Source organism: Gymnoscopelus braueri (genome assembly GCF_963280865.1).
Source record: "Gymnoscopelus braueri genome assembly, chromosome: 20".
Classification (NCBI taxonomy): domain Eukaryota; kingdom Metazoa; phylum Chordata; class Actinopteri; order Myctophiformes; family Myctophidae; genus Gymnoscopelus; species Gymnoscopelus braueri.
Window position 1 is genome coordinate 23012687 of NC_137622.1, and position 26635 is coordinate 23039321.

Sequence of the window (26635 nt, forward strand, 5' to 3'; positions counted from 1 at the left end):
AAAATGCATATGGAATGTCGGTGCGTCTTTTTCCTTTTTTTCAAACCGGTGCTGCGCTGACAGACTCTGTACGGCATCCAACTACACATGCGGCATCCAACGGTTGGATGCCGCAACGGTTGGATTCCAACCTACAGAGCGCACTGCTCTGCTGTGCTACTGCTTGGTGTGGATATGTTACGGCCATGGTTGAACCCCTGTGGATTGATCTGCGACCTGTTTTTGTTGGCTGTTTTTGTCGAGTTTATATACCGTCACCTATTCCAAATAGCGGGCCACTTCCGTCTAAGGTACGCTTGCTTTCACATTGCAGCGAACCGTACCCGAAAACGCATGATCCGGATTCGAAACTGCCTCCGGAGGTGGTTTCGGGAACGGAACGGTGATCCGTTTCGGGGGACGATATGCAACATTCACACTAGCGCAACACCTGCCAAGCGGTCTGGAGTGCGCACCCGGGACCCTAGTGTGAAACGGCTCTTAGTAAACTGGACCTGAGTTGGCTTTGTACTTGGACCACTGTTTTCGGTCTGCACCAAATCTCTTCAAAAACTATCCCCTCAACAGGCCCCTCAACATGCAGTTCCAATTAGGCATTGATTGATGTTGCATTTATGATATATGGCGTTTTTTTGTAAGAAATAGACCGCACCAACTAATTTGTGAAGGCAATTACTGGCAAACAGTATGGAATATCAAAACCCTGTGTGATGTCATTGTCACATGACTCATGAGACCAATAATTACCTAATTTGGTGCAAAGGAAACGTTTCTGCAAGTTTGTAATTTTCTCTGGAGACAACAAACCAGCCATTTGTTTGAGTAGAATACAGTTTTCTCTTTATCTCTATCATTCTTTTGTCTTTTCCCTTTTGTCTTTCTTCTTACTGGTGTTTCAGCTAAAGTAGATAATCCATTTCCTAGGATTAGGCTTTGTTTTTGTTAGTATGAGAGGAAAATTGTAATGTACGTTTGATGTGTCATAATCTCAGAGGCGTGAGTTTGTGCCTTCATTGCATTCATTGCTTTTTTGTGTACTGACTACTGAGAGATTTTTAATTTAATTCCATCTTGTAGTCTTAGTAATAAAAGCCTGTATGAACTAAGAAGTTGTGAGAGTTATTCTTTGTGTTAAGAGTGGATGACATTGACACTGTATTCTGACCGAAATTAAACTCACTTGTTTGACGAACACAGTGATATCAATACTCATTTTCATTATGGACATTTAATCTGTTGCTACAGTATTATCACTTCAAAATCATCTACTTTTGGGGTGGGGCTAACAGAAGAGGGTACTGTAACATGCTTTATGCATTTGATGGCGACATCCACAGATGGTTCACACACAAGGTTTCTGGAACTGTTCCAGAAGTAATAAGGTCCGGCCACTTGGCCTGTGTCTTTGGTAAGGTCATGTCATGTGCTGTATGTCTTTATGCTGTATGTCTTTTTAAGAAAGATACACCCAGCTGACTGGACACACCAATGACATCAACAAGTTGGATACCACCACAATGGTCTGGTCTTTAATTAACACCAGAGGCAGAGGCATGTATGGCTTGCCGAGGCACACTGGTGTGCCATGACTTGATACATGTGACTTAGAATGTAGCAATGTAGCAATGAAGCAACACATGAGATTGAGCAACAAGCAGTCTATGTTCTGTATTGGTTATGATTGTCAAGATTTTGTCAGGATCAGAAGAAGCTAGACAGCTAGACAGCTAGTAAATAGAAGTGGTAGCTAGACAGCTAATAAATATGTAACTGACCTCACCATAGTGCTGTTTTACATTTCATTATAAACAAACTTTGGGCTACATACAAAGAAAATGGTGCCCGAACAGGGACTGTTCGAGCCTGTTAGGCCTATTAACATTTCACAAAATCAAACGGGCAACTGTTATTCTGTAAATGGTGGAGCACTATGTAGTGAAATAAACTGTAGTGTTACTGGTGAGAGGGAAAGGAGAGCAACAATGGACCTGTGCACCAATTTGGATTTAACCCGGAAAATATTGTCATCTTGAAGAGCATTCGCTCTGATTTACAATGTTGAGAACATTCAGCGTTTAGAAGGTGATGATTCAGATACCAATCTGTGCCGGTTTCATAACGGCCATCCCGGGCCTGTGTGTGTATTTGGCAAGATGTATGGGTGACAGCTGTGCTCTAGACTCGGAAACATTCTGTGTGACGCGAAAGGCACCTCTGGAGCTCGGTGTAAGGCATATGTGTCCTTGTGCAAGAGTAGACATACACTTCAGGGGATATCACTTATAGAAGTGTGCCATGTGCACAGTGCACACTCACAGACATCTGAGTGAGTGGAACTGGCTGTTTGCATGCACGCGTGTGCAGTGGCTCAGACAGACAGACAGACAGACAGACAGACAGACAGACAGACAGACAGACATCTTCACGGTGACTCGAGGGGGTACGTGGAAAAGGGATGGGGGAGGGGTAGCAGATATGGTATGTTTTATAATTTGCCCAGCAGGGACGTTGTCACTCAGTCACTTCCATGATGCCTGCTGTGCGTGGGGCCCTAAACGGTGCATGGGTGTCACTCTTGAGTCACACACACACACACACACACACACACACACACACACACACACACACACACACACACACACACACACACACACACACACACACACACACACAGTGCACTGTGCAGCTTGTTTGTGTCCATTCTGCATAAGGCAACTGGTGGTGATGAGCTGCTTGTGCCTTCGCATTTGTAAACAGATTTGCCATTCTTTATTATTCCGCTCCACATGCTCATCCCTCCTTTATTCTTTCCATCCCCATGCCTGTTGTGTTGTGGCTTTATCAGCCCCATCGAGGAGCCCGTTATATTTAGAGGTGTGACACTATCGGAGCTCGCAGCTGGCCGCGTGTGATTCAATTCTGACAGATCTACGAGTCTAAGACCAAAGCAATCATCACTCTCTCCCTTTTTCTTTTCCCCTCATGCATTTTCTTCTCCCTATCACTACTTCCCATCCATCTCTTCCCCCTCCTCTCCCCTTCTGTCCATTTCTCCACTTTGCCTGCCTGACTCTCATTCACTCCCCTGACATTCTGTTCTTTTGCCAGTCTCTAGATCAGTAGTTTTCTAACTTTTTGTGCCCAAAGCACACCAAAGGGCAAGTCAAAATCTCAAGGCACACCAGTATTCATCGCTGTGCAAAATGACCTCTATATGTGTTGTCACTCCTATCACAAATTTTTATTTACTAATGCCAAATAAAAAGTTGAACCACTTAAGCCCTATTTCATACTTTCACAAACTTTTAAAATTAGCGGAAATAGACAATTGAATCTACAAGTTTACAATGCATCGCATTGCATATAGTAGTAGACGGTATTTTTGGAAAATCTGTGAACATTATTTAAAATTAAAAAAGAAAAGAATGTGTGTTGCCTATAATGACATGCCCAAAATAGGGACGCCAGGTTGAAAGTGATTTTTTCTTTTGGGTATAGAATTTGCCTCTGTATTGGGAAATAAGTGCGCTGTGGAGTATCGCTGGGAGATCGCCTGTTAGGTAAGCACCTCACCTCGGAGAGAGAGTGGGACAGAGACAGAGAGAGGCTCCACAGACGCAGCAGCAGCCTGGGCTGCGTCATAGAGGGGCGTTACCTACCAATCGCCCTCATGAATCAGCCCCATCTGAGCGCACCTGTGTGGACCGGCTAGGAGTGGCACCAAACCTTCAAAATAGCCACTCTGTCTCAGTCTCACACTGGCTCTCCTGGGGAACAGACGGGGGCTTCAGGCGGTAAGCGATACTATCCACTGTTCCCTCACAATCCTTGAATGTTCGTGAAATGTAAAACTAAAAGGACTGTTTTCTGTTATTTTCATAGGCAACCTATGATGAGGAATGACAACGGATGTTATGATGAATGACGACTGATGTTATGATGTATAAAGCCCCGGACTCGGGAAGGATTTATGTTCAAACCTTTAATATGATTTACCAAATATAAACAATGCTCTCTGAGCCTGGCTGTGTTTCTGAATAAACACCCTAATTGGGTTTGTACCCTGACTTTTGCGTCTTGGCTTGAATCAGTTCCCCACAGCGCGCACAAGTATTGATTTAGAAAATGTAATATTATTCATAACTTTTTGTTAGTTGTCACACCAGTGTGCCTCGGCAAGCCATTTGGGAACCACTGACCCTAAATCACTGTGCTCACCCCCACATTTCTACCTTTAATCCTCCTTTGTGTTCTTTCTTTATACACCTCTATATCTCATTCTGTATATCCCTTCCTCTATTTACACAATCCTCATCTTCCTTCCTCTCTCTCTCTCTCTCTCTCTCTATTGTACTCTCTCCTCTCCTTTTCTACGGCGATCTCCTTTTTCCGTTACAACTGAATTCTCAGCACTTTATTGGCATTGTGCATCGTGCAAATCTATGTTTTCCACCCCATCCCCCTTTCCCTTTTTCCCTCCATCTTAACGATCCGTGATGGCGCCTATCAGGTAAGCTGCCTCCACCTCCTCCCACCACCATGCAGGCAAGCATAGGCAAAGTGCCTCCACCACTTTGGGCCGGTCCACGCTTGAAACATCTAACATCAAACGCAACATGCCTTCTAATTTGCGAAGAGACAAGCAATTAGCCGCTATTACATCCTCGAGTCAGTGCGCAAATGCAACCCTAATCTCATTAATGATGAACAATGGGTGCAGCGATGGGGAAGCATGTTTACGCATCCCCCACCCCCACCCATAGTAATCACTTTCGCACTTAATAACCAAAACAGTTGCAGCTCTTCTGAAAACAATCCTCCCTCCCTCCTCTTTTCTCTGCTCGTACACATAATGTGTGATTTTTTTTCTCCAATTAAAAATGTCCCGACTGCAACTCTTGCCATTTTTTTTTTTTAAATCTCTGACAGGTGCAGATCATGCGTTCACCCCTCTGAGTGTCACGTGTGTCTGTCTGCAGCCAATCTGGGAACCCATCGGCAAAAAAAAGGAAGATTCCTTTGAATTTGCTGAATCTGTCTTGAGAGATTAGTCTGCAGCTAATCTCGCAAAGTATTAGGCCAGTCAGTGTCATATTTCTTCTGCAGGCCAAAGACCTCACTATTTTTCTAATTGGTCAGCGAGTTATCACATTTGCAAATCAATAATTACAGAGCAATCGTCCCAGGGTGCACACAGAACTAACCAAACGGGCACCCGTCCACCTGGGATGAGGGATCATACCACTAACTAGTACCAGAATATAGCCTACATTCATTAACATAACAACATATACGAGCACAGTCAACTCAATCCAAGTAGTCTTAAGTCAGTTTTTGACATGGTTTTGAGTGCCGGCGTCCAACGCATGGCCCACAACTACTGTATAGACTATTACAGCAGGCTTTTGAAATCAGTCATGTAGAGTTGCAGAACAAGTATGCTGGATATGAAAACATGTTTTGGATGACGTGATTGGAACATGAATTTAACATTGAATATGTCATGCGTGTGTTTGGTTTGACAGACGAATAATATATCTCTGTTCTCTCTCTCTCTTCGTCCAATGGTAATTATCACTCACACAATGACAGTTCTGATTTCTCTTTCTACGAGCCTATGCTGGCATGGTCCGCCACCTTTCAGATATTGCTGTGTACAGTACATCTTACCCTACAAGCCATTACTTTTCCGTTGACTGTTAACTTGAGTAGCCGTATTGTTAATGACATAGAGCTTACTTCCTCACGTGTAGGACTTGCAAAGCAACTGTTGAGCAGCCGTTTTTGTAGTGACGACAACGTGCCATTTGTAGTGATGACAACATTTTCATATGTTTCACTGTCCAAAGAATGGTCTCCATACAGACTGTCTACTCAGGTTGCACCATAATGATGAAATGATGTCCTTTATTATATCCCTTCCCCCATTGTCCTGTGCATTTTTCATACACGCACACAATCACAAAACCTTATCATTGCATGCCCCTATCCTAGACAGAGAGAACCATTGTGGTCCTATGTATTCAATTTGTCAACACAGCATAAAATTAACACAAAAATACAATATCATCAACAAATATAAAACACTAAGTAGGAAAAGGAAAAAACAAAACTGTAGGCAGTGAATGCCATGACCTTTCTATGAGGAAAGGTAGTTTACCTCCCCTTTTGGCCTCCTGAATGATGGATTTTCAGGCCTGTTTTGAAGGAAGCCAGTGATCCACATTTTTTAAGGGATGGTGTGAGGGCATTCCACACTTTGGTGGCAGTGCAGTAGAAAGAGAATTTACCCATGTTTGTTCTATAGGTGGGTGGTACCAGATCGTTGTTGTCGCTACCTCTTGTATTGTGGCTGTGGGTGTCACTCACTTTCGTGAGGTAGTAAGTCAGGTATGAGGGTATTGAGGGCATTGAGGGCAGAACCAATCCCATTTTAGGTAGGGCATGCCTCCTGGCGGAGATTTGCACTCTACTGAGGGCATCATATTAGTTTATTATTTTTCATCACCCACTCTGCCTACTAGGTTCCTCTTCCCATCGTCCTATTAAGGACACCAGAACTTAGAATTTGATCAGACTAAGTATTGATCCAATTTCCTCTGAGCAGTGTGAAAGCACATAAACGGTAAACCTTACTGAGTTTTACACCCCTCCTCTAACTAGGATCTCTGTTTTTTGCAGTCTCTCCAGTCCCATTCTCTTTAACTCCCATTGATTCTTTCTATTTCACTAATGCTTTATATGCCCGAGCATTTGCATTTTTATTGTTTCATTGCTCCTCCTTTCTGTGCATTTTTCCCCATAGTGTCTGCTGGCATCTACTTCACCATTTCTCCTCCTCCTAACTTCCTTGTTATTGCCATTCTGCGTGTTGTATTCTAGCCTTTGGTCCGGAAGCCATATTTGATTCTGGGCTAAATATAGTAGCTGGGGAGGTTGTTATAAGATTATCTCTCCACATCCTATATCCATCTATCTCTTTCGCCATCCTTTTCTCACTCCACTATTCTCACCTCCTCTCTCTTCAGTTATTTGTATACAATAATGTTAGCAGGTGAAAGCCTGGCCTGATATGAGGAGAGACATCAACAGCATGTGCAGATCATTAATTCAATTCAATTCAACCACTTTTTTTGTCATTGCAGGTGCAATGAAAATACAATGTACAACCAGAGTCAATGCACACACAAAAAAAAAGAAAATAATATCCACAAGAATCATCTATGAGACATTTCAATCTATAATACTAAAGCAAAGAAAGGCAGTACAAATTGAAATAATATAAACAAATATACAGTATTTTACAGTATACAGTGTAATAATAGGGTTAATGTGGTGCCGTCTCAGAGAGACATTTCAACCTTTAACACTAAAGCAACACTAAATTTGTCAAATTCAACAAAACTGATTGACAACTGATAGACTGTTTTGGATGTGTGGGTGAACTGCAATCAGGGGTCAAGATAATCAATAGTGCAACAGTGTCAACAGTTTTAGTATAGCAAATAACCAATAGTCAAGATTAGGTATTGGTATGTTTATGAAGAGTGGACATCTCCTTTTGTATTTGACATTGAAGATTTCTTGGCAAACACATAATGTGCTTGTGTATTAATGGACATGGATATGATGTCTGTATGTGTTAGGGTCTGTGGGAGGGGTTGGGGGAGGAGTGTGTGAGTGCCTTGAGAGGGAGTGAAAAGGAGAGAAAGAGTGCAGCAGTGCGTTCTGCTCCTGCATTGTAGGGAGCTGCTTACTGTCAGCAGTGCTGAAAGTGGATTAGTCCCCCATCACTTAGAAAAGAGCGAGAATATGACAGGAAGAAGGATGGAGGACAACTGAAGAGAGAGAAAGGATTGAGCGCACTGACGTGAGGCTGTGAGATGCCTTCATTCCTGTGCTCCCAGACTGCAGACAGAGGAGAACTTTTGTGGAAAGTTGGACTGTGCAATCCCTTTTAAGGAGCTGGGATCTATTTGAAGAGTAAGTTTTCCTTTCCTCTCATACTGTCCATCTCCATCTCTCTGTTTCCTTTTCTTTCTCTCTCTCTAAAAGGCATGAAATGCTCACACACACACAAACAAACAAACAAACAAACAAACCAGCTGATACAGCAGTTTTGGCACATTGAGTGGGGAATGGGGGAGGGTGTTACTGTATGTGGAGGCAGAGCTCAGGAGATGCACAGGGAGATAATATCGTTTTACTTTTGTTCTCTCCAGACCAGCAGGACCCAACCAAAGTCACCACAATCAGAAGAGACTCTCCTCTGCTTGCCTCGCCCAACTGGATTCACACACCATAATCATTCCAAGACTGCTGCTCTCATCCCAGTGACCCGCGGCCCGCTACGGCCCAGCCTGGCACCACTACCTCAGTCCAGGTCACTGTTAGAATGGCTGGATGTGCCAAGCGTTGTAAACGGGGACTGGTCAAGTTTGTCGTGTCCCTGCACAAGCTGGTGACCGGGACGCTTAGTAAAGGTATGTAATTACGCTTATTAAAGGCTATTACGCTTATTTACTACTGTGTGTGTGTGTGTGTGTGTGTGTGTGTGTGTGTGTGTACTGTATGTGTGTGAGAAAGTAATGCATGTGTGCCATATCTTGGGGTGGACAATTGTTAGCTCACTTTAATAAGAAAGTAAATTATCTTGGTGCACAGCTAAGCTTCAATTAAAGTTTTTGCTGTGGGCTATAGCAGTAGTGTCTGTAATGTACATAAATTACTTTCTGATGTAATTCTGCAAGACAACAGATTCATTTCAAAGAAGTTGCAAACATAGAAAACAAGGCCCAAAATTAGGATCCATCTCTTCATCACTCATGCCCTCAGTCTCTCTCTCTCTCTCTCTCTCTCCCCCCCCCCCCCTCTCTCTCTCTCTCTCTCTGCTCTCATTTTTTGTTGACCTCGTTCTGTTCTGTTTTCTCTCCAGAGGGTGGAGTGAAGGAGACTCAGATGGAGGGTGTAAGTGATAATACAGAGGAGAGATAAAGTTGATAGAGGCTGGTTTGTGTAGTGTGTGCAGTGTGTATGTGTGTTTGTGCGCGCGCCATGCCTGTGTGTGTGTGCGCGCGCCATGCGTGCATGCGTGCATGCGTATGATGAATGTGCGTAATAAAGCGTTTTGCCGTGGCAGCAGAGAGGAACACGCTGTCTGTGAAATAGGAAGAGGAGGGTTTTAGCTGTGTGCCGTGATGCGTGTGAGTGCGTACGTGTGGTGCTTTTGTTTGTGCATTCATGGCTGGGTGCATGTACTGTACATACTTTATGTGTATGTACGTGCATGGTGTGTGTGCGTGTGCATGTGCTGTGAACGTGTTGTCCCTCATCATCTCATTCCAGTGCATCTATAGTTTAGGCAGGGCAGCAGAGGCTCTCACAACCATTTCTCAAATACGGCGCACAGTATAGAAACAGCCTGCAGAATGGCTGTATATACACACACACGCACGCACGCACGCACGCACGCACGCACGCACGCACACACACACACACACACACACACACACACACACACACACACACACACACACACACACACACACACACACACACACACACACACACACACACACACACACACACACACACACACACACACACACACACACATATGCATATACAGTACACATGCACATCGTCGCTGTCGGGTGGAAATCGTGTATGTACAAAACTGTTACTTTTCAGAAAATGGAAAACATCTGGTTGATACTTTTCATTGGTCCAATACTTATAAAAGACCTCCTCTCAAAAATAGCAAAAACAGCAGCTCTTCAACCTCACAATGCATTGCAATGCGACACGTTGTGAGCTTGTAGATCGGCTATTTTTGCTACTTTTATGTGATACTGCAGTATGACGAAGTAGGGCATTAACTTATGAGAAAAAATACCATAAAAAGTTGAAATAGAGATACAAGGTTTCTCCCAGACAGCAAGATATACAGTACACATGCATGCATACTGTATGTATGTATATACATACAGCCAATTGGCAGTTTGACTAGAGGGGCAACAAATATGAAAATCATCATGCAAATGCACGTGCATGTGCACACACACACACACACACACACACACACACACACACACACACACACACACACACACACACACACACACACACACACACACACACACACACACACACACACACACACACACACACACACACACACACACACACACACCCAGTCCCGGACGGCATTTTCAGTGGCTTAGTGCTGAACTGGAGTGGGTAGAATTGCCCTCCAGATCACAGAGGGGGATGTCAGGAGGGGAGTGGGTAGAGTTGCCCTCCAGGTCACATAGGGGGATGTCAGGAGGGAGTGCAGGTTGTGTAGATGATGATGTCACAAGGGGGCTGCTATTAGGTTGCATAACAATTTGCTCCCCAGGAGCTCAACTCATAGATAGCGGAAAAAACGAAGTGGCATCATACACGAATATAAAAGTCATGAGCCCCTCACACGAGAAAAGAGACACATACACATGTGCATACGTGCTCACACACACACACACACACACGCACACGCACACGCACACGCACACGCACACGCACACGCACGCACACACACACACACACAGGCATGCATGCACACACATGCACGCACAGACACATGTCTCATGCATATTCATATTGTATGCAGGAGACATTCACATGCACACAAAAGCACCTTGACAGAGATCCATGAAAATCACACCCACACAGACTTGTGAGCACATACACACATACATGTACAAAATCAACAACAGAATAATGCAAATGTAGTCCATTAGAATACATAGACAAAAAAGAAATGAGGGGAAAGAATAACAGATCTGCATCTGGTTAATATATCAGAAATTAATATATTCAGGACTCCATTGGGAGCTAGAACTAAGTCTGCATGCAACAACATCAGATTAGCGAACAGTCATAAAGGCGAATGAGGGTCGCACACAATCACACGTGCACACACACACACACACACACACACACACACACACACACACACACACACACACACACACACACACACACACACACACACACATGCGCACGCACGCACGCACACACTCTACCTCCGTAAGGGGCCATTACATTTTGTGGAGCTTTATTTCCCATTTTCAATTTGAGGTCTTGGTGTTTCAATTGGGTACATAGTAAAAGTGCTATAGTAAATGTCCTCCTCCACTTTAAATGAACCAGAGAGTACATCATTAACACGTTGAAGTGTACATTAGACCGTATACCATTTTAATTGAATTTCTTCTATCTATCTATTTATCTATCCATCCATCCATCCATCCATCCATCCCTTATGAGTAGCACGGCTTGGGTGTGGCAAGCCATGCGGTAAGTACTGATGGTAGGTGTTGTGCTCCACCTCAGCAATCCATCTCCCAGCGGTCTAGTGCATTGCGATACGGGGATAGACTCCCGGCCGTCCGGCCGGCCGTCCATCCGGCCGGCCGGCCATCTACTGTAGCCTATCTATCCCCTCTGTGTGTCTCTCTCTCTCTCTCTGTCTCTCTCTCTCCCTCTGACTATTTTTCCTCTTGGGGCATCAGGTACTCTGTTAGTCTTGTTAGTCTTTGGCCTACAATTGCTCCCATTGGAAGCAACATACTGTAACATTATAGATGATGTGCTGTCTGGATGCTGAAGGCAAAAATTTAAAGGTCAAAGACTCCACTACTGCAAAGGTCAAACCACAATAATTCAACTTCATCCGAGCGCCAGGAGTCAAGCTACCCTTAGCAAACATGTCTACAAAGTACAGATGAAGGGTGGGGGGACACTCAGCCTCAAAGTGCATTCAATGTTTTACAAGTCTTGTGAAAAATGGGTCTTTAACCATTGTTTTTGCATCTAAATAGTTGGCTTTAACACTATTGTCTGTATAAAAAAGGGGCCTCTAAAAACATGTTCTGTAACAGTGTTAAAGATATCCATTTTTAAAGAAGAATGTACTTTACACCAGAAGGCACTGGCTAACTATAAAAGAACTATAAATGAACAATTGCATTTTTACAAAAGGGGGGCGTAACTTTCTGGGCACAAAACAAGGGACATAAAAGAAAATCTGGGCATTAGAAAAAAAGGGTCGGGGGGAGGGCAGTAGGGTATTACTACTAAACATGGTATGTTTTTGAGACACAGACATAGGCTAAATATTTGTATGTATGAAACCTTTCAAGACGTTTTCTTGGCATAGCTGAGACTTAATTTATTTGATAATAGAAAAAATTTGGACATTAAGAAAACAGGAAAGTCTTTTTCAAAAGTGCCATGTGTGTTCATTTTAGATTCTTCTTAAAGGTTCTATTACATTCATTTAAAAAAAAAAGTTTTTTTGGGGGTTTTATGACCTCAATTACACCCAAAAAATCTGAACTTTGAACATTCAGTGGATTTTCTGTGGTCTGGGGTTTTCTGAATAATTAGGCTGAAAGGTAATCTGAGCTTGGCCCTTGGGCAGTGAAGTCACAGGCCATTAATCCCACCCACTCTCCTCCTCACCCCTCCCCTCCCCTATCCTTTCCTTTGGGGGGGGGGGGGCGGAGCAGAGGCGATGATTGACAGGCAAAATCCCTCAACAGCGACACCCGCAGGCAAAGATTTCTTTTTTCATTGCAGTTGAAAAGGCTTTAGAAATGTGAGAGAAAAACACCTGCCATGGATCACTGGAGTGGATTTTTTTGTTAAAACATTTTATACACGTTTGAAGGACCATGACAAAGACTTTTAATGTGTGGTAAAACTGAATGTCATGAAACCTTTAAGTAAAAAAAAAAGAAGAAGAAATCAACACAATTGGTTACTACATAAAATGCTTCATGTCACGTGTGTGTGTGTGTGTGTGTGTGTGTGTGTGTGTGTGTGTGTGTGTGTGTGTGTGTGTGTGTGAGTTAGGCTACGTGTGTCTTACTGTGATGCGCTCAGCTCTAGCCTACAGTCTATTTAGAGCAGAATTGATCTTCAGCAGTCAGTCAGCATTTTCTGACAATTTAGGTAATAAAACATGCTTTCAAATATTTTGCTCGGGCCACCGAATGCCCATCTTTAGAGAGACCTGCATCTTTAGGCCTACTTGATGTCTCCCATTTATCAATGGCTAAGCTAGAAAACTGCCGGAAACTGCCGGACAAACTGCATGTGTCAGTAGATATGAGTAGCCTACAGACTTCACAGTGTGGTTGGTCTGATAGGGGAAAAGGGTGCATGGAGGGTCCCTCAAACTCACCCCTATGTTGATCAGCAACATTGACCCCTAGTGGTAGCTGTGAGAAAATACAGCTTCAGGAAAAACGAAAAGGTTGGCATGAGTGATAGCAGAATATTCCTGGTACACAATATAATATTTCTCTCTCACTCCTAGATGATCTAGTAGATGTACAGCAGGAGAAGTAGACCCATGGATTTGTCTAACCTCTTTTGAGATTCACAAAAAGTCAAATTTTGTTCAGACATAGACATTGTTCAGGGTTACATCCCACCTACTGTATCCGGCTATTTACATGATGCACGTACCTTGTACCATAGATGCCTTGTACAACCTACGGCACATACACACACAGCATTTCTGTATCCGCTCTGGACCAGATATACAAACTGTAAGTGAAATACGTGACAGCTAAAAACCTGCCTCTCAGTTAGCTCCTTTTGGAACCTCACTCTACAAGTTTCAAAACAATTAACGGAGCTATGAGGTTCAAAGAGGTTGAGAGTTGTTTGTAACTCTGTACCTCCCTCTGTCAGCTGCCAGGCCAGAAAAACTATTCTCTACTTGACGTTTTAAAACGTGATGAGTCAGAAGAGGTTGACACATCTAGCTGTAATGCATGTGCAAGTAACAACAGTATCATGGGACAGAATTATTTTTGCAACATACAACATCCAGGGCTATACGTTTGGTGTACTAATCCATCCAGGTAAGACATGGCTTTATTTAATAGGCTGCAGTGCAGTTGATGTCTTTTTTTCTATGTAACTGCTGTTGTTTTGGTTGTCCATGCCACGTGGCCTAGCTTGTTGTTGTTGTTGTTGTTGTTGTTGTTATGCCAGTGTGCAACTAGGATTTTGGTATTTTGGTATAGTTTATGCACATGAGAGAGAGAGTGCACCTCGTGGTTTTATGATGTATATACTGTATGATGCAAAAAAGAAAAAGATGTCTTTCGTTGAGTATGTTTCTGGACTGCCGGCAGAGGGCGCAAGGCACCCTATTGAGATACTATACTTAATCTTCAGAGCAGAGCAGGAAAAAAAGAACAGTGAACAAGGAAAGACTGCTTTCATTTATTATGCTCCACACAAATGGAACAAACTTCAGGACTCTCTGAAACGGGTTTGATTGGTCTCAATAGAGACATTTAGGGTGCTTCTTGAGGACACACACTGACACACATAACGGCTGCACCTGTTTCATGTATATTTATTTGCATCTGTGACGTTGTAATGTGGTTCAAATGTTTGTAATTATTATTTTTCATTATGTATTGTGTTTGCTGTGATCAGGGCGTCCTTGAGAAAGAGAGCTTGCTCTTTATGGGCTTCCCTGAATGAATAAAAAAAGGAAAAAGAAAAGAAGGACAGAAAAAGCAGAACTGATGGGTGTTTTAACTATTCATTGTTTTAAAGCAGCCACTGATGAAGCAGCTCAGCTCAGTGGTTAATGGGAGATGTTGACAGAGACAGACCGTAAGATGAATTTCAAACAGAAGATAGGCATATATCTGAGGTGTTTCTCATAATAAGTGCTTAATGAAATATTCAGCAGTCTATTCCATCAGATATTCTCTTCAGGTCCTCCAAGGTGCTGTGCTTTTGTATTCAGTTCAGGTGGAATACAAGAGAGAATGGGATGAGGCAGAGGGACCACAATGGAAACCCCCTATATAGGCTTTTTATGTCATCCTTTTAACAATCATTGTAAATCGTACCTCTGTACTAATTAATTAAGTATCAATCAATCAATCTATCAATAAAAGTGTAGGGGGGGGTGATGTGTGCGCGCCTAGGCCTACATCTTGTGCACGGGCACGTTCAATTTGTGTGTGTGTGTGTGTGTGTGAGAGTGAGAGAGAGAGATCTGCATGTGCTATGTGTTTTCTGCGGCTGGTTGGCTTCAAAACACTGTCATATCACTTTCAATGCGCCAAAGGGGACATTGAATGTTTAATGCAAAAAAAGAATGCATAATGATTCATAAGGGAAAGGCTCCCAGGGGAGATACCGTCCTTGCAACACTGTGTAATCAATCCTCTTGCTGAATTTAATTAACACCTCTCTCCATCACTCTCATCTGCTAGAGAGATACAGCAACAGAGATTTTATGGTAACTTGTAAAAAGTCATTTTTAAAAGTGTTTTTACAAGAATGGGGCAACACATGTAGCCTAATACCTTGATATAAACACCAAGGACCACAATAAACTTCCAAGAATATAGATATAGTTGGAACAATGTTATATAATTGAAAAATATATTAATTCATTCCATTCCATTCAGGTCAAATAGAGTCGGGGTGCTGCTATTGCGTGTTGAATCACTGGAAAAGTTCTGCTACATTAAATAGTGATGATGCCAATAGAATCATTGGCATTGGCAACACCTGTGTTTACTGTACTTTTTCATGTCACAATAATAGTCCTGACGTCACTTGTTCATCCCCTGGGTCGTGGAAGTAATTTCTCTATGGAGAATAACATTGGGTCATCTTAGAATCGTCTCATATAAGAATTGTGGTCCAAAAATAAACAAACTGTCTCAGCGATATTGTCAGGGAGGTGGCTCTGTATCGTTTATGATAGTCAGTCACTCATATTTGATACAGTCTGTTTCTGACGAAAATGTAACTAATTCGGCGGAAGTAACATTACCGTTTTCTCACTGTCAATTGATGCTTCATATCCATAAGAGTCAAACCGCCGGGATCATTTGTTTATTTTTGGAACACAGTTCTTATTTGACGGCTTGACGCGATATTAAACACGTCTATGGGAATTCAGAATGGGTGAAAAAACGCGGCCCAGGTAGGATGCGTAAATTACGTCAGACTTCGGTTCTCTATGGCTGAAAAACAAGCAACCCTGCTAGCTACAAACAACGAAGCTAGTCAATATTTTACAAAGAAAGATTTAAAGGGATAGTTCACCCCCAAAATGACTTTTTGTCTCCGCCAGGCCGAAAGGCATGGCGAGAGAGTATGTTTTCGCCCCTGTCCGTCCGTCCGTCCGTCCGTCCGTCCGTCCGTCCGTCCGTCCGTGTGTCCTGTCTGTGTGTTACCAGCTAATCTCTGGCACCGTTGGCCCGGTCGCTCCGAAACTGTGCACACACACTCCCTGGATGCCAATTCAGAACCTCTGCCCCAATTTTTTCAAAAGGGCCTGTTATAGCGCCACAATTTTTTTACATTACTCCTACAGATTTTATCCAAACGTCATGCAAATCGGTACACAGTATCTCTATAGTCATGTGATCAACACAAATATGTCCGATTTCCCATATTCCATCCTCATTGCCTATGGTTGGCTTCCAAAGTTTGCAGGATTGGTCCGTTTTGAACAAAAAGCCTCAAACTATGCACGCAGCTTGCGATTTCCGTGAATTTTCACACGCACATTCCCACTAGGCCGAGGAAGAAATGCCACCCTTTTCACATTGGCCTGTTATAGCGCCACCAGCAGGTCTAATTTAGCAAAACACATTTTTGGAACAAAATGCCTCAAATCATGAATGCAGTGTCTGATTGCCGTGAAAGACTTAAGAATAAATGGCACCCTTTTCACATTGGCCTATTATAGCGCCACCAGGAGGCCACAATAACGTACCTGACCTGGCGGAGACCTGTGCTCCAAGGAGCACTTTTTCTAGTTTTCTATGGATTAGTCACCCCAGGAAGCCTTGAATTCATGTAGATTTTTTTGTTGTCGCATTCCTGAGACAATAATTTGATGACCGGCAGTGGCTCCGGTAGGAGACACAAAGTGTCAACTTTGAGTCTCCTAGAGGATACATTAGCATCTTTCCGCCGGTCATCAAATTATTGTCTCAGGAATGCGACAAAAACTAAAAAATCTCCATGAATTCAAGGCTTCATGGGGTGTGTATTTGTTAGAATTAGTAATATTTTGGGTGATTTATCCCTTTAACCACTGGACAGTATGTACCAAGAAATAGAGCATCCATAGACATCTAAACTGAACAAATGATCTAAAATTATTACTAGTTAAAATCATTATTTTGAAGCCGGACACCATTTCGATGGTGAAGGAGTCAGTTTACACAGCCGTACAATTGCCCGCAACCGTATCACCCATGACACAAGCAACTAGTGATGAGCGGGTCGACCCGTAACCCGCGGGACCCGCGGGTCAACCCGCGGCACGGGTAGGTCGAGTCTGGATTTCAGAGAAAATTATGCGGGCTGAGGGTGAGCGGGTCAGCCGCTCTCCACGGAAAAAAAAAAAACAACCCCTATTTTGACCAACATGCTTGTTTATTCAGCCCATGACAATGTTGTGCTACTGTAGACATTTAAAGGGACTTTGGGTACTTAAAAGAGCGCTATATAATATATATATATATTCCCACCGCGGGTCGCGGGGCGGGTTGAGCCATAGATTTATATATGGGTTCGCGGGGCGGGTTGAGGCGGGTCGCGTTCCGTCGCGGGTTGGGGCGGGGCGGGTCATGAAAAAACCCGACCCGCACATCACTACAAGCAACCCTCATGGCCAAAAACAGCAAAGCTAACATTTGACAAAGATATGAAATATTAGACAGAATGGTCTTTAAAAGTTAAGTACGAGGCAAATACTGTAGTGGAAAGAAAACACTTTAATGCCTAAAAAGGAGTCCTGGCAGAAAAACTATGACTAGTATGATATATCAGTTTGCCCTTTGGCAGGCAGAAAGGGGTCATCACAGACCATGTGCATAATGAGCAATTTGTTACAATTTCCCATTGTTGCAATTGCCCCCAGTCTCCCTAAATATTTCTTCCATATATCGACTGAGACTTTTTTTTAAAGGTGAATGACACCCTAGCCTGCCCTGATGCTGTAGTTTGTTTTCCAGTTAGTTTAAAAACTACAGCAGGTTAAAAACATGGCAGGCTAGTAAGCAACGCAGCTGCAGTTAATACAATAAATAATGGGTGTGTGGGATTTAGGTGTGCCATTGTGCAAGCATAGAAAGCAGTCAGCAGTGTTGTCAATGCACATACATTGACACACCTAAATCTAACACGCCACTTATTAATCTGATTATTCTCCATACACTGCACACTTTTCAAAGTTGTCAGTCGTCAGATCGCTGTGCAGTTCACATTGCACAACTATATATTCCGTCATGGTTTCCAGACTATGATATTTCACCAGGCAATATAGGCTACAGACGTGCAATATTCTGTTTTTATTCTAGACATTTCTGTTAATTCTTTCCTATGTTTTATTTTTACACAAACTGTTATTTGTATAATGTGTAGCTAAGCTGTATAATTCAATTAATTTGTCCCTCTTCATTTGCATTATTAAGACCATGTGGTAAGGATAATGGTTTGTGTACGTTTAATCAATGCACAATGCAGGGAAGGGACGGAGTGAGTCATTTCCTCGGTTGGGGATCAGTTATTATTCAAATGTATTCCAATCAAGACAAACATTTTATATAGGCTAATACCGTAGGTGGCAATTTATGGAATTATCCCCTCACGGATACTGCAAACCGTACTGGCAAACCCAGCAGCATGAGTGCAGGACAGACGTTTGCACACATGGGCCACCGTGGCAGTGTCAAAACGTATACGTTCTGTGGTCCATGATGGTGCTGATTCCAACCAGCTTTATAGACTGAAAAAATAAGTTACAGGAGCGCTACTGGTATCCCTCAGACCACCACTGCTCATGGAAGGGAATAATGTTGAAGAGAGAGGGAAAATATGCCAAAAAGGCATAACAAATCCAGGTCCAGGCACTCAAAGGTGGATTTTGTAGGTAAAAGGTCGTTATTACATTTTGGGCGTGTCCCAGTGAGGACCTGCAGTCTTTCCTCTGGCCCCCTGGGGGCATCATACAAATATAATTCTAAACATGACAAGTAAACACAATCATGGTCTACCCACAGTCTGTTAAAAAGCCTTTCCATGCTCAAAATGGTGAATATACAAAGGGAAACATTGGAACACATGTACATCATAACAGTAATAGTCTATAGCTTTATAGACTATATGACACTGCAATATCAACATTGCTACCAATATTTATGATGCCTGAAATCAATAGAGATCTGTCTATCCATCTATCTATCTCTCAATCAGACAGACAGTCTGTCTGTCTGTCTGCTTGTCTGTTTGTCTGCTTGTTTACACTATCAAACAACCACCTGTGTTCACCTGTCCTGTGCTCTCATTGGCTGTTGCATGTCTCTGCTCTCAATGCTGGTCGCAACACATTTCATTCTGTTTGACTTCTAGTCGCTGAAACGTCCAAGATTCAGGTCAAACCTGCCCTGAATCTGGGAATACTGCGGTGACACATGCCTGAGCGCTGGGATCAAGCTCGGCTCTCAGTCTTTTAACCGCTCACACACAGCGAGCAAAACCTCGGGTACCAAACCCCAATACGCCTCAGATTGGGTCTTTGTTAACGCACCATCGGCGACTGTATAATCTGCGCTAAAATCTTGCAGTATGAACTCGGCATTAGCTGCAGCCGTGTTGCTTACATCACGGTGTACTATAACGTCAGCATGCAATGTTTTTACCCTGCTGTAGTTTTTAACCTGAACTGGAAAGCAAACTACAAAATCAGCCTAGGGTTTCATTGAAACAAGTTGTCACAGACCTTGCGCTATGACTTTAACCACTTGAACCCCAGTGTCCATTTTCTGGGGGGAACATTAGCCAAAAATAGCAGATCTACAAGCTCACAATGCGAAAACAAAATTGTTGATTGGATATTTTGGGCAAAGAGATTTGGTGTAGACAGACAAAATGGCCAAAGTACAGTTCTCTTGACTAAAGGGGGTAAGTGTAAGGACTAGACCGAGGACCTCCTCAGCCGTCACTAGAATGAAACAGGATTCTAGAGCTGTAACCCTCCTCAGGCAAGGTGAGACTGTCTGTAAAACATTTTTGTTAAAAAAAAGTACATAATTAACTTTGACTGAGCATGTTTTAAAGAGCTCTGCAAAATGTGCTATTTGTGTATTCACCAGAGGGAGAGTAGTTGAATTATGTGGGCCATGCAGAAGGTTCTCAAAAAGGTGGTGAAAAGGAACACGTGGGTGGTAAACAAAGCCGAGTCTCATGCACAACATCATCTCTGGGATTAAGAAAATACATAAACAAAATGAAGGAGATTGTTGTTAGCAACACATCACAGCTACCTTCCACTGATGAGTCACATTAGTGAGACATTCTTCTCCAGTAGAGATTAACTTGAATCTGTGAATCCGTGATGGAACATTTGTTATACACAATACCATTTTTTTCCTCTCCCAAATGTAGTCATTATGCCATTTAATCCCTCCCTACACACATTTCAGTGTGTTGTTGTCACTGCTATTGTATCCTACTGGCTCACCTGCCAGTGAGGAGCCCCCGCCGGGAGGATGTAGAGCCTCCATCCTACTCCTGCCGCCCAACACTCCCTGCTGACACTGACAGGTACCGCCCCACCCCGTAGGAGTCTGTGCAGTGACAGATATCACCCGGCTTCCCTCCTCCGAACACGGACCAATTGTGTTCGTTTAGACCAGTGGTTCTCAACCAGTGGTCCAGGGACCACCAGTGGTCCCTGAGGGGGTTCCAGGTGGTCCCCAGCTACTGTAAATGATGGTAACCAAATGGACCCTTAAAGATCTTTAACTCTTGAGAGCGTAAAATGAAACCAAATGGACCCATTTGGTTTCATTTTACGCTCTCAAGAGTTAAATTATTGTTGTTAAACATCTGCATTACTTATTTAAATGATATGTAGCTTGCGAGGTTAGTTCAGGCGGTACAGTATATACTCGAGAGGTTTCACACATGCTCATTACTATGTGGGTGTGTACAGTGTTCTGCAAGACCCATACGTCATACACTGACGTGGCAATCAGCTGACCAATTGGGCGGGTTATTTAAGCTCACCTAAATCTGCGTTCCTTCCGCTGTATGTATCCCTGGTTTGTGGTTATGCGACTGTTTGCTCCCACTGCCACCCCAGCACCACCAGTGGGCTCTGCTATTGGTTCTGTTCCCCATGGGGGGTTGTTATTGTATATATATATCTCCCTGCTCTTAATGGTTGTCTAATTGTGCTGAGCAGGGAGAAAAATGTAGCGGAGCCTGAACGCCAAGATAAAATATTACATCCACACTTGTATTCTCATTCTATAATATTGGTTCAATCTATTCGTGAGTTATCTGACTGAAATAATTGTTATTTTGATCAACGTTTGCCTGTTCTCTCTCCTATGGTACCACATCAATACAGCATGGCATTGTGGACAAAATCTTAACCAACGATAACAAAATATATATAAGTCTTGGGTCTGAGAGTCAAAATCTCATCAAATGGTGGTCTGTGGCTCAAATGCCAAATAAATAATGGACCTTGATATGAAAAGGGTTGAAAACCACTGGTCTAGACGCCCAACAATGCCAGATGCACAGCTTTGGAATGGAACCCCTAGACTAGCTACTAGCTACCCCTAGAAATAGCTACTTTACGTGTGTGTGTGTGTGTGTGTGTGTGTGTGTGTGTGTGTGTGTGTGTGTGTGTGTGTGTGTGTGTGTGTGTGTGTGTGTGTGTGTGTGTGTGTGTGTGTGTGTGTGTGTGTGTGTGTGTGTGCGTGCGTGCGTGCGTGCGTGCGAAGGATCAAAGACACAAACAGAAAAGAGATAAAACAACAATATTTATATTCTTACAGCGTGTCATGAAAATCCCTTCTAGTCTTTTCCCTGCCCCGTTTTATTACAGTTCAAACATACATTTCTATGCCGTTTGGTTTGAGGGTGAATGTGAAGACAACCAGGTACAGTACATTCTTTTCACCTGACAGTAAGGAGTTAACTCCTCACTGTCTGGTGAGTTCCTCCGCATGCGTTACATTTCGCATGTGGAGGAAAACGCTAGGAGTTGCAGTGAAAAAATTGCCAATTGTGTTCGTTGCAGTGCCTTGCCAAGCTCGAGGAACCATGAAGGATTCAAACAGTCAGCCTTAGTTTTGGTTACTGGCATTTCACTGATATGATAAATCGCCACAAATTCTGTGTCTGAAAGGGTTTTGATAGCCCATACTGTTTGCCTGTATGGAATATCAAAATTGGGACCTATCTCGATCACCGACTTTTTTCTTTCACGATCAGCCAATACCGATACCGATCTCGTGCGTAAGGGGAAAATACTAATATTTCCAAAATTATTATATGTCAAAACTGTTCATGTCTGTGTGTGTGTGTGGGGGGGGGGGGAGCTTATCTGGGCCTGACACAAAGCTGCAAAGCAATATTATACTATCTATCTGATTGACTTTTATACCAATTAAATGGTGCAGCTCGTCATAAAAGATCGGTTTCTCCGGATCGGGTAAATTGCCGATCACCGATCGAGTCATTCACCTCTAGAATGCAACAGCCAATCAACCCCAAACTGGATGCTGAAGGGCCTCGGCCTCTATAGAGCGCACCTCCAAAAGCACTTTCTCTTTCGCCCATAATTGCGGGCACCACAAATGCAGAACGTTGTATTGTTTCTTGTAGAAATGCTATTCCCCCAGCTTCCTCGTGTCCTGACCGCCGCAAACCACGACTTACACAGCCCTGCCTACAGTGCCTAGGCAACCCAGCCTGGCATAGATATGAGCTCCTTAAACAACATTGGTTACTGCAGATGGACTGGTTGATCGTGGTCAAGAGTATGTTGAACTTTCATGAGATTATACTTGTTGTTGAAGCTGGCTGGCTGGCTGGCTTGTGCGTGCGTGCGTGCGTGCGTGCGTGCGTGCGTGCGTGCGTGCGTGCGTGCGTGCGTGCGTGCGTGCGTGCGTGCGTGCGTGCACTTGGTGGCCTTCAGGGGTACATCTCATTTCCACATCTGACCTGGATGGCTGGGCTCATCTTCTCTCCTTGTTGCAGTAAATCAGTGTGTATTCTGTTGAGTCAGAGGACCGAGAGTCTGCTTGAGTCTGGATCCTAATACACAACATTCACCAGTCTTGTGTAGCCAGATTATCTGAGATCTCTGCCTACCGATACGTCTAACATCTAAATTCAGCTTATTTACAACTGGGTGGGGAAATAAATCAGAGATTAAAAAAATAACTGTATTGCAGCTGCAGAATCAATGCAAAGACTTTAGGGCAGTCCTTCATATTGGGACAGTGATCTGATTTGTTTTCAAAGCAGTAGGCGTAGGTTTGTCTGTGGTTGATTTCTCAGCTGTTCTAACCATTACATTGAATTTAGATGTCAGTAGACGTATTGGTGGGCTACGCAAGACTACACATGCTCCATACTTCCTGTCTGGCTGACTGACTACGTGCCTGTCCATCAGTCAGTCCATCTGTCCTGTTTACCTCACGCTGTTTTCCTCTCCTCTCCATCCATCTATCATCCCCTGATGTGCCTTCACATCTCCCTCCCTCATTCCATCCGTGCGCTCTCTCTATTCCTGCCACCTCCCTGTCTCCCCCTTCATCCATTCTCTATCCTTATTTGTCTCTAATCGCCTCTCCCTCCCTCCCTCCCTCCCTCCCTCCCTCCCTCCACCTCTCCTCCATTCTAAATCCTCTAAGTCATCTTTTTGGCGTTCTTTGTCCCTGTTACCTCCTTCCCCGTTCTCTCTATCCCCTTCTCTGTTCCTTCTCCTCCCTGCCACCTTTTTCTTCCTCCTTCTCTCTCCCTGCTATACCTCTATCCATTTATCTTGCCCTCCCCTGCCGTTTGCTCTCCTCCTCTGTGGTCATCCTAGTCTCGCGTTGCCAGATGATCTGAGATCTCCGCCTACTGATACGACGGGGGAAATCTAAATCCAATGTATGGGATTGAACAGCTAGCGATGAGTGTCCTCTGAAAAACCTACACACGTCAAATCACTGTCCCAGTATGAAGGACCGCCCTAAAGTCTTCGCATTCGTTCTGCAGTAATTTTTTACATTTCCGAATTGTCTCCACTCAGTTTGAGCCTGTTAACCGAATTTAGATGTCATCAGATGTATCAGTATAGGCTGAGATCTCTGATCGTCTGGCTACGCAAGGTCCTCCCTCCATCCTGGCTTCGCCTGATGAAAGCAGGCAGCAGCTAACCACCAATGTAATATTGGCCCTTAACAACCAGGCTCCCCGCTACCTCTCCGAACTCCTCAAACGCCACACTCCCTCCCGTTCCCTCAGTCTGGTGATGCCAACCTCCTTGACATCCCCAAGACAAAGAAACGAACTTGGGTTGACGGGGCTTTCTCAGTTGCCGCCCCCACCCTATGGAACTCTCTCCCAGCTCACATCAAAGCTGCCCCCACCCTCGCCACGTTTAAAACCACACTCAAAACCCACCTTTTCAGACTTGCATTCCCTTACCTAATCCAAATCCCTCTATTTTTTTCCTTCTATTTTTAAACATTTTTTTGTTCTTAATTTTGAACCTTTTTAACTAGTTTTTTTTCCAAATGTAACCAGAAAAGTGCTATATAAATTGTATGTATTATTATTATATTCTCTGTCTGTCTGTCTGTCTGTCTGTCTGGCATACTGAACGACTGACTTACCAACTAGTTGGCTGAATAACATGTTGGCTGGTTGTCCATTTGTCTGGCTGGCTGACTGACTATGCCTGGGAGCACTCTGGATACATCTGTTTGATAAATGCCTAAATTATAAATTGTACCTCTACATTCTGTCTATCTGTCTCTATCTGCCATCCCCTCCTCTCTCCCTCCTTCCATCCATCTGTATCTGATCTGCGAGGCGGAGCAGGTGAACCCAAGTGCAGACGAGGCAGTGAGAGTATGTATTGACATGCAGGCTGGTAGCTGGGGGGCAGAGGTTTGGGCTGGGGCTGGTAGATTCATTGGGAACCAAGAACTGAGGCTGGGCTGGGGAAAAGGCAATTGGGACAGGGTAATAAGCAGGATTGGGATCCCAGGGAGCAGAGTTAGGGGGGGGTCCAGCGCAGTGAAGCAGGGCTGACGAGACGAGGGACCGGACACAGAAACCAGCCTCGGAGCAGACGGCATGAGCAGAGGCTATGATCTGGCAGCATGGAAGTGGCAGGGCTGAGTATTCGTAGAGGTCGGGTTGCAGCTGGTGGGGCTCTGTTCTTACTCCAGCACACCTGCCTCCACTCTCTCTCTCACACAGGTTACGGAGGTTAGGGAGACACATGGGATGTGAAGTACAGCACAGGGCGTGGCAGGTGGAATGGCAGGAGCACATGTAACTCTATCCAGTAAAAGGTCCGTTGTGTAGCGGTTAATAAATGATGAGCAGAAGATCTGCTGGTACTCTGGACAGGACTGCACGCGGCACACGTCATGCTTAATGTCCTGGATGAGGTTGACTCTTAACCTTATGACAAACCACATGACATCAATAGTTGTTACAGTGGTAAATAACAGCCAATGGAGATCTGAATAAAATACACATTAACATGTGATGGGACTATTAGTATAATCTAATCTATTAATCTATAAGCATCTACTTGCTTATTTTATTTATTTATTATTCTGCTCTATTAAATGCTAAATGAATACATTCTGCTGTCCTATTCCTTTTACTCTGCCTCTTTTTCCGTTTGACCTAATCCTATTTGTCTCAGTTGGTGCACAGTATTTCTAGCTGTGTGTGTGTGTGTGTGTGTGTGTGTGTGTGTGTGTGTGTGTGTGTGTGTGTGTGTGTGTGTGTGTGTGCGTGTGCGTGTGCGTGTGCGCGTGTGTGTGTGTGTGTGTGCGCGCGCATAGACCAATGTGGGTGTTGCTTCAGTGTTGGAGGCTGTTGCATCAAATCAGTAACATCCGTTACCACTGCCAGAGAGAGGGGGAGGGGCTGTTGACTATTCTTGCATACCCAAAAATGTCACTTATCATTACACATATACCTGAACCCATCTGCTCTCGCCCTGCGGTCTCTTCTCTTCCCTTCTCTTCTCTTCTCTCTGTCCTCTCCTGCCCTATCTCCTGCTGTCTACCCACCATTTCTCTCCTGTCTAACCCCCCTCTCTCTGTCTTACCAACTCCACTCCTCCTTTCTCCCTATCTCGCCACTGTGTCTCCTTTTCTCCATTGATCTCCAGTGCAGACAGGCTGTGGTGCAGCCACTAGGTAGGTATGTAGGGTTTCTAATGAATGCCACGGCCCTAATTACTTTATCATTGGTCTCAGCATGGTGAGATGACTCTGCCACAGATTGTTTTCTTCACTAATGCCACGCGTGGAATTTCAATGGGTGCTGCAGTCGATGGCAGTGCTGCAGCCTCACCAGTCTCAACAGGAGGGGAAGGGTTGCACCTCTGAGCCTATACCAGGGTTTGAGTTAGGAACAATGGGTTTATGTACGAACTGGGTGTGTGTGCGTGTGTGTGTGTGTGTGCGTGTATTTGTGTGCATACTGATGGAATGATCAATGAAGCGGAGGAGACCCTCAATCACGTATGGTACAGTGTGTC

At 43.9% G+C, this 26635-nt stretch overlaps 1 protein-coding gene across 1 annotated transcript in view; it reads left to right on the forward strand.

Moving 5' to 3' along the window:
- Positions 1 to 8449: 8449 nt before the first annotated feature.
- kcnip1a (Kv channel interacting protein 1 a) overlaps positions 8450 to 26635 on the forward strand; it is a 52811-nt gene continuing 34625 nt past the window's right edge. Inside the window, exon 1 of the mRNA XM_080415451.1 lies at positions 8450 to 8483. The gene's annotated coding sequence lies outside the window, so the exon portion shown is untranslated. The remainder of the gene's footprint in view (positions 8484 to 26635) is intronic.